The sequence below is a fragment of the Pristiophorus japonicus genome, unplaced genomic scaffold (genome assembly GCF_044704955.1).
Source record: "Pristiophorus japonicus isolate sPriJap1 unplaced genomic scaffold, sPriJap1.hap1 HAP1_SCAFFOLD_1925, whole genome shotgun sequence".
NCBI classification, from domain to species: domain Eukaryota; kingdom Metazoa; phylum Chordata; class Chondrichthyes; family Pristiophoridae; genus Pristiophorus; species Pristiophorus japonicus.
The window spans coordinates 1-8,677 of NW_027251616.1; positions in this window are offsets into that span (position 1 = coordinate 1).

Consider the following 8,677-nt stretch of genomic DNA (forward strand, 5'->3'; position numbering starts at 1 on the left):
GAGAAGAAGGGAAGGGGGGGGAAAGAGAAGGGGGGGGGAAAGAGAAGGGGGGGGGGAAAGAGAAGGGGGGGGAAAGAGAAGGGGGGGGAAAGAGAAGGGGGGGAAAGAGAAGGGGGGGGAAAGAGAAGGGGGGGAAAGAGAAGGGGGGGGAAAGAGAAGGGGGGGGAAAGAGAAGGGGGGGGAAAGAGAAGGGGGGGGAAAGAGAAGGGGGGGGAAAGAGAAGGGGGGGGGAAAGAGAAGGGGGGGAAAGAGAAGGGGGGGAAGAGAAGGGGGGGGAAAGAGAAGGGGGGGGAAAGAGAAGGGGGGGGAAAGAGAAGGGGGGGAAAGAGAAGGGGGGGAAAGAGAAGGGGGGGAAGAGAAGGGGGGGAAAGAGAAGGGGGGGAAGAGAAGGGGGGGAAAGAGAAGGGGGGGAAAGAGAAGGGGGGGGGAAGAGAAGGGGGGGGAGAAAGGAGAATGGCGGGGGGGGGGGGGGGGAAAGGGAGGCCGAATGGGCCGTGCCCAAGACTTCGGGCAGGGCCCGTCCCCAGCACCAGATTTACAGGTAGGTGGCGTTGGGTCGGGTCGGGAGCGCGGGTCGGGTCGGGGGGGGGGGCGGAGGGAGGTCGGTTCGGTTTGTGTCGGGGGCGGGGGGAGGGAGGTCAGGTTGGGTCAGGTCGGGGTGGGGGGGGGGGTCGGGAGTGCGGGTCGGGTCGGGGGTGGTGGGAGGGAGGTCGGTTCGGTTCGGGGCGGGGGGAGCGGGAGTCGGGAGGAAGCAGGAGCTGGGCGTGGGAGCCTTATGCACGCAGCCCCAGTGAGGCCATTCAGCCAGGACTAGGGGCTGCGTGCTTCGGGCCCCTCCCACACAGTTTTGGGCGCCTGGAGCGACTGCACATGTGCGCCCACTGTAGCGCGGATGTGCAGAGGTCCCGGCACTGTTTTCAGTGCAGGGACGTAGCTCCGCCCCCTACAGCTTGTGCTGTGCCGCGCCCGACTCCAGAGGACCAGCAGGGAGCCCGAGAATCTAAGTTTTTTTTAGGCGCACTTTGTGGCGCGAAAAACGGGCGTCCAGATCGCAGCCCGAAACTTGGGCCCATAATGACTACCCTATTAAATCCTTTCATAAAGACCTCGATCAAGTCACACCAGGTCAGGATGGCAGGTTTTCCTCCCTGAAGAACATTAGCAAATCAGTTGGGTTTTTATATTACCTTTCAAATGATCAGATTTTACTGAATTTAATTTCCCAATTTGCCATGGGGAATTGAGATAGTAATACAAGAAATAGGAGCTGGAGTCAGCCATATGGTCCCTTGAGCCTGCTGAACTTCGACATCAAATCCAATTTCACACCCTATCCCCATATCCTTTGGATTGCCTTTGTGCCCAAAAATCTATCGATCTCAGCCTTGAATATACTCATTGACTGAGCATCCACAGCCCTTTGGGCTAGGGAATTTCCAAAGATTGACAACCTTTCGAGTGAAGGGATTTCTCCTCATTTCAATCCTAACTGGCCGACCCCTTATACTGAGACATGGGGTAGAATTTCCTCAAATCGCCCATTTTCATAAAAAATGGAAATTACCGCCCACGGTAATTTGGGCTGACCATTACCGCCGGCGTTGCTGCAAATCGCCCGCCCACTTTGGAGATCCAAAACAGTCGGAAAATTCACTGCCAGCACTAAATTCCATTAAAATCTGTTTAAGGCCCGCTACCGCCTGTTAACGCTTTGCTGGATACCTCCCAATTCTGGAGTACTTACCTGACTTGGGCCCAGCCTTATTGCTCTCTCCATTTTGCTTGCAGCTTGCTGGCCCCCTTCCATCCAGCAATAATGACTGCCCGACACAAGTTTAAACACTCCCCGCCACCCCAATAAAGCATCAGCCATTTGGTTAACCATTTGCCACATTAGTCGGTTATTAATTTACCACTGAGGTGAGGTAACCATTTTGTTACCGGCAGCCTTTATCCCCGCGATTTAAACCAGTCTCCATAGGTTTCAGGGACTCCCAGCCCGCTTTCCGATGGGCGGCCTGTCCGATTCAGGTACCGTTCAATGCCTCTTGCTTTCCTTTTCCCAGCGCTGTGCACCCAAGAAGGGCTGGTGGTTGGCCCGCGGAGCTAGCAGTCAGAAAGCGGTCTCCAGCCAACGACCAACTCCGCCGGGCAAAGCGACAGTCGCTCACCATCGGTAGCACCCTGTTCTGCTCCTCCGGCCTGTGCAGACATCATTTACCTGGGCCAGTTCCGACGTTGCCTCCTGAATTACTACACCGGATACCAGCTGTCCGGTGGATGAAGCATCCTTTCAACACCGTCCTTCGTTCGATCGGGAGCGGACTACTGCCATAGCAGGCCCCGGGGCTTAATATACCCCCACAAATCACCCCCCCGCCCCCGGCCGCTCCGTACCGCGCCATCACAACATAACCTTTGACCCCCGCACAACAACCTCAGCTCACTCCCTTCCCTCTGCCCTATCGACATAATTTTAAAAATACCGAAAATACACTCTCAATCCCAGCGATGGACTGTGATGCACCCACTTGGCCTGACAACACTTTTTGTAACAAACCGCAGCCGCAAGTTGAAGTGGCAACTCATTAACTAGTCTCAGTAATAGCAACTCATTACTCGATTGCTGTATTCACCAAGTTCACGTGCAGCAAATCATAAACTGACTGGCTAATGCTATGGAAGCGCAGGCCCCTTTCCCCGGCCATTGACCAGGCTGTCCTCCTGTGGTCTGCGCATGTGCGGGGTTCACCCTTGACCCCAAAAACGAGAGAGAGAATGGCCGCGCATGCGCACACACCCATTTCAGGCCCTTTTAGATAGCGGTTCAGCTTTCCTTTATACAGGAAAGCTGATCGGCGACTTTGGTCCCGCTCTGGCAGCCCGCTGCACTCTGCTCCTTTACCGCTTCGTCGTCACCGCTGACATGGAGCACCCAAAAACCGCAGGAGTGCGCACCAACAGCATTCCGGCGATTCAAAAAGACGCAACACTGCTGAGGATCGGGCGGGGGCAATCTCCCTAGTTCTAGACATTCCAGCCAGAGGAACAGCCTCTCAGCATCTATCCAGTCAAGCATCAAGAATGAGCACTTGTCAAGTAATACAGGTCTTCCAATTCCCAAGGAACTTTAATTCAGCACAAATCAAAGAATCCCAGATAGAAAAGGGGAAACTTTGAGGGGCAGAACTAGTTACGTTCTGAGAGTTTCTTTTTATAATTTAGATCCCTAGACACCAAAATAATCAATGCTATTACATAAAATCTACAGCACAGAAACCGGCCATTTGGCCCAAAAAGTCCATACCAGTGTTATATGCTCCACTTGAGCCTCTTCCCATTCTTCCTCATCCAACAGAGTCAGCATAACCCTCTGTTCCCTTCTCCCTCATGTGCTATCTAGCTAACCCCTAAATGAGTCAATACTATTCGCCTCAACTGCATAAACACGTAAAGCACAATGTATTATTCTGCTGCCACAGTGCCAGTGTGCAACCCTTTAAGACCACGAGGTTTTATTGTTCAGGCGCCATTGGAAGCCAAATCAAAAGTTGTACAGGGCCTTGGTGAGGCCTCACCTGGAATATTGTGTTCAGTTTTGGTCTCCTAATCTGAGGAAGGATGTTCTTGCTATTGAGGGAGTGCAGCGAAGGTTCACCAGACCGATTCCCGGGATAGCAGGACTGACATACGAGGAGAGACTGGATCGACTGGGCCTGTATTCACTGGAGTTTAGAAGAATGAGGGGGGATCTCATAGAAACATATAAAATTCTGACGGGACTGGACAGGTTGGATGCAGGAAGAATGTTCCTGATGTTAAGGAAGTCCAGAACCAGGGGTCGCAGTCCAAGGATAAGGGGTAAGCCATTTAGGACTGAGATGAGAAAAAACTTCTTCATTCAGAGAGTTGTGAACCTGTGGAATACTCTACCGCAGAGAGTTGTTGATGCCAGTTCGTTAGATATATTCAAGAGGGAGTTATATGTGGTCCTTATGGCTAAAGGGATCAAAGGGTATGGAGAGAAAGTAGGAAGGGGTACTGAGGTGAATGATCAGCCATGATCTTATTGAATGGTAGTGCAGGCTTGAAGGGCCGAATGGCCGACTCCTGCACCTATTTTCTATGTTTCTAAACAAAAATCTACATTACGATGATAGGTTATAATTGAAATTTTAATTCTTCTCTCTCCACAAATGCTACCTGACCCCCTGCTGAGTGTTTCCAGTATTTTGCTTATGATTTTCTGCAACTGTAATATTTTGTTTTGTGTTCAATTGGAGGCTAATTGCTTTCATGCAGATCCTGAGGTCAAAAGAAATGGACAGGAAATGATAGGATAGAAGTTTACTATACAGAAGGTCATCATTTGGCTAATTGTGTCTATGCCACGTCTTTGCTGAAGCAATGCAAAACTACGCCCATCCTCCCCTTCGCTCCCTATAGCAGTATCTGGCACTGCTACCAACTTCTAATCTACTTTTCTTTCAAAAGATACTCCATTGTGGCAAAGCATTCTAAGCTTGAAAGACTGTGTAAAGAAATGTTAACAATTTTAAATTGATGAACACCTAACTAACTCCCAAGCCAGAGGAGTCTTTCCCTATTCACTAACAAAACACAATTTTAAAACCTCTTAAATGTCCTCTTGGCATTCTCTGCTCCAGTGGAAATAGTTCCAGTTTTACAAGATTCTCATCCCTCGTATCATCCTCGTGAATTTATGCTATACTGCACACTATGTAAGTTTTCAATGCTCTTTCTAATGGGATTCCCACAACTACGAGTGCTCTGAACTGTGGTCTAACCATTGCCTCTAGGGAGTGGCTGAGCTAATTGATGGTTGCAGAAGTATTATGGCAAATGGATGGCCAAAGGCTAGGTAGTTGGAATTTCAAAGTAGTTACAAGTGACTTGGAGAGTTTTCCCAGCGGAGGACATAGAATGAAGTGGGTGTTTGAGAGGGGGGGTGGGAGGAAAGAGGGGGATGTGTGTGGTGCAGGATACGAGGAGATGGCTGGAGATGGCTTTGTCAATTATGAAAACCAAGGGAAATGGCAAGATCGGTGAGTACTCATCAATGTGGGTAGGAGAGTTTATATGGAAGGAGATAATTAGATTGGACATGACGTCAATGAATTTAGAGAGAGGACAAAGAGAGTTGAAAGAGAGATTTAAATCATCGAGTATAAGGAGTCACTCAGTCCAAAGGATGAGGAAAGAGGAGGGAGGATATCTCAGGGAGAAACTGTGTGTGGCGGTTGGGGATGGGAGGATAGTAGACAATGAGGATTTTAAAGGACAGACAGGTAGTGTGGAACAAGGTGAGGTTCTTCAACAAGGAAAAAGGTAACAGAAGTACAGATCACATTGTTACTTGGAGACAAGGACCACATCGCCACGTTGATGATTTGGGTGGGGCAGGTGATGGAAAGTATATCCAGTCGGGGAGATTTCATTAAGGGGCAAGTAATTATGAAAAGTACCCGAGAGGGGAGAAATGAAAGGCAGCACATCTGGGTGACAAGAAGATGGGGGGGGGTGGGGGGGGAGCGACAGAAGTAACAGGCAAATGACTGCAGCAGGTGCTAAAATGTGCATGCAAAACGACAGTGAATTTGGGTTACATTTACATGGCAGAGATTGAGAGTCAAATCTTGGTTTTAAACACATTACGAAAAAGTCCAAAGTTCAAGTCTGAGGCCCTGTGGTGGGATGAAATTATCCGGTCGACAGCATGGCATCTGCATAAACTGGCCAAGAATCAGTGCTCAGATTATGAGCTGGGGTGCTGGTTTTGGTTGGTCAGTGGAATTGGAAGGCCGAGAATTATAGTGGAATCATACAGCACAGAAACAAGTTAATCGGTCCATCAAGTCTGCACATGTGTTTCTTGCCACAAACCCAGTTCAATTCCACATTCTAACAACATAAAGTAGTTCTGATCTCCCCTTGATTTTGGTGATTATCTAATATTTATGCGTCATTACCGCTTCACTGAACAGTGGAAACAATATCACTATTTACTTCATAATCTTGAAGTCAGTACAATCAGATTGCACTTTAACCCTTCCAGCTCCAGTGAAAAAAGCCCTAATATCTCGAGATAAATTGGGTTGAGTTGAATCTGCCAGAGATTAAACAGTATATCATTTGTGGAAGTAACCAACTGCCTCCAACCATACCATCACACGCTGCAACTAGTGTGAGAAGGTCATTGGTGACCAGCGGGCCCACCAAAGGCTCTGATTTCGGCTAAAGATATTGGGGTTGGAATTTCTACGAGAGTTGTTGGTGCCAGTTCATTGGATATATTCAAGAAGGAGTTAGATGTGGCCCTTACGGCTAAAGGAATCAAGGGGTATGGAGAGAAAGCAGGAAAGGGGTACTGAGGTGAATGATCATAGCAGCGCATTTGGAAAGAGGTGACATGATAGGTCCAAGTCAACATGGATTTGTGAAAGGGAAATCATGCTTGACAAATCTTCTGGAATTTTTTGAGGATGTTTCCAGTAGAGTGGACAAGGGGGAACCAGTTGATGTGGTGTCTTTGGACTTTCAGAAGGCTTTCGACAAGGTCCCACACAAGAGATTAATGTGCAAAGTTAAAGCACATGGGATTGGGAGTAGTGTGCTGACGTGGATTGAGAACTGGTTGGCAGACAGGAAACAAAGAGTAGGAGTAAATGGGTACTTTTCAGAATGGCAGGCAGTGACTAGTGAGGTACCGCAAGGTTCTGTGCTGGGGCCCCAGCTGCTTACATTGTACATTAATGATTTAGACGAGGGGATTAAATGTAGTATCTCCAAATTTGCGGATGACACTAAGTTGGGTGGCAGTGTGAGCTGCGAGGAGGATGCTATGAGGCTGCAGAGTGACTTGGATAGGTTAGGTGAGTGGGCAAATGAATAGCAGATGAAGTATAATGTGGATAAATGTGAGGTTATCCACTTTGGTGGTAAAAACAGAGAGACGGACTATTTTCTGAATGGTGACAAATTAGGAAAAGGGGAGGTGTAACGAGACCTGGGTGTCATGGTACATCAGTCATTGAAGGTTGGCATGCAGGTACAGCAGGCGGTTAAGAAAGCAAATGGCATGTTGGCCTTCATAGCGAGGGGATTTGAGTACAGGGGCAGGGAAGTGTTACTACAGTTGTACAGGGCCTTGGTGAAGCCACACCTGTGTACAGTTTTGGTCTCCTAACTTGAGGAAGGACATTCTTGATATTGAGGGAGTGCAGCGAAGGTTCACCAGACTGATTCCCGGGATGGCAGGACTGACATATCAAGAAAGACTGGATCAACTGGGCTTGTATTCACTGGAGTTCAGTAGAATGAGAGGGGATCTCATAGAAACGTTTAAAATTCTGACGAGTTTAGACAGGTTAGATACAGGAAGAATGTTCCCAATGTTGGGGAAGTCCAGAACCAGGGGTCATAAGGGGTAAGCCATTTAGGACCGAAATGAGGAGAAACGTCTTCACCCAGAGAGTGGTGAACCTGTGGAATTCTCTACCACAGAAAGTTGTTGAGGCCAATTCACTAAATATATTCAAAAAGGAGTTAGATGTAGTCCTTACTACTAGGGGGATCAAGGGGTATGGCGAGAAAGCAGGAATGGGGTACTGAAGTTGCATGTTCAGCCATGAACTCATTGAATGGCGGTGCAGGCTCGAAGGGTCGAATGGTCTACTCCTGCACCTATTTTCTATGTTTCTATGTTTCGATAAGGTTTGTAGCGCCAAATGGCCATTTCTCAACTCCACACTTCATGTTCTTAATACTACTGTCAGATTAGGATATTGAAAAAAGTTGCTCGCCATAGCAACAATCTTATATTCCTGGAGACAGCCCAGTGATTCTTCATTGCTTGGAAATGCTTCCTATAAATTTACACAGCTCTTTTATTGCCGCCAAATCAAGGTCTTCTACAAGTTCAACATTACATGCTTGCTTTTTAAAAATACTATGCCTTTACATGCAAAATCAAGAATTCCATTACGTTTTTGGCCTTACCTATTGTGCTGCCACCTTTAATGACCTGTGTAACTGTACATTATGACCCCTCAGCCGATATACTCCATTAGAAACAGTAGCATTTTGAGATGTTTCCCAGCTTTTACTTCCAAACTATTACTTCATATTTTTCTACACTGAACTGAGCCGACAGCTTCAGTTCAAGAACTTGCAGTGGCACAGGTGCAATGCGCTCCCAATTTTTGTACAAGTCCCCAGATGTTGGTGAGAAGGACTTTGCGGGGTTGACTGGGCTGGATGTGCTGTTGTCGCGTCCATAGCCGGTCAATGCTGAGTGGCCCTTCTGTTTTTTTAAATTCTTATTGTTTTTCGTAGTGGTTGTGTACAACGGAGTGGCTTGCTCGGCCATTTCAAAGGGTCAACCATGTTGCTGTGGGTCTGGAGTCTCATCGGCCAGACCGGGTAAGGACGGCAGATTTCCTTCCCGAAAGGACATCAGTGAACCAGATGGGTTTTTATGACAATCCGGTAGTTTCATGGTCATCTTTACTGATACTAGCTTTTTATTCCAGATTTATTTAATTAACTGAATTTAAATTCCATAGCTGCCATGGTGGGATTTGAACTCATGTCTCTGAATCATTAGTCCAGGCCTCTGCATTACTAATCCAGTGATGTTACCACTATGCTACCATAC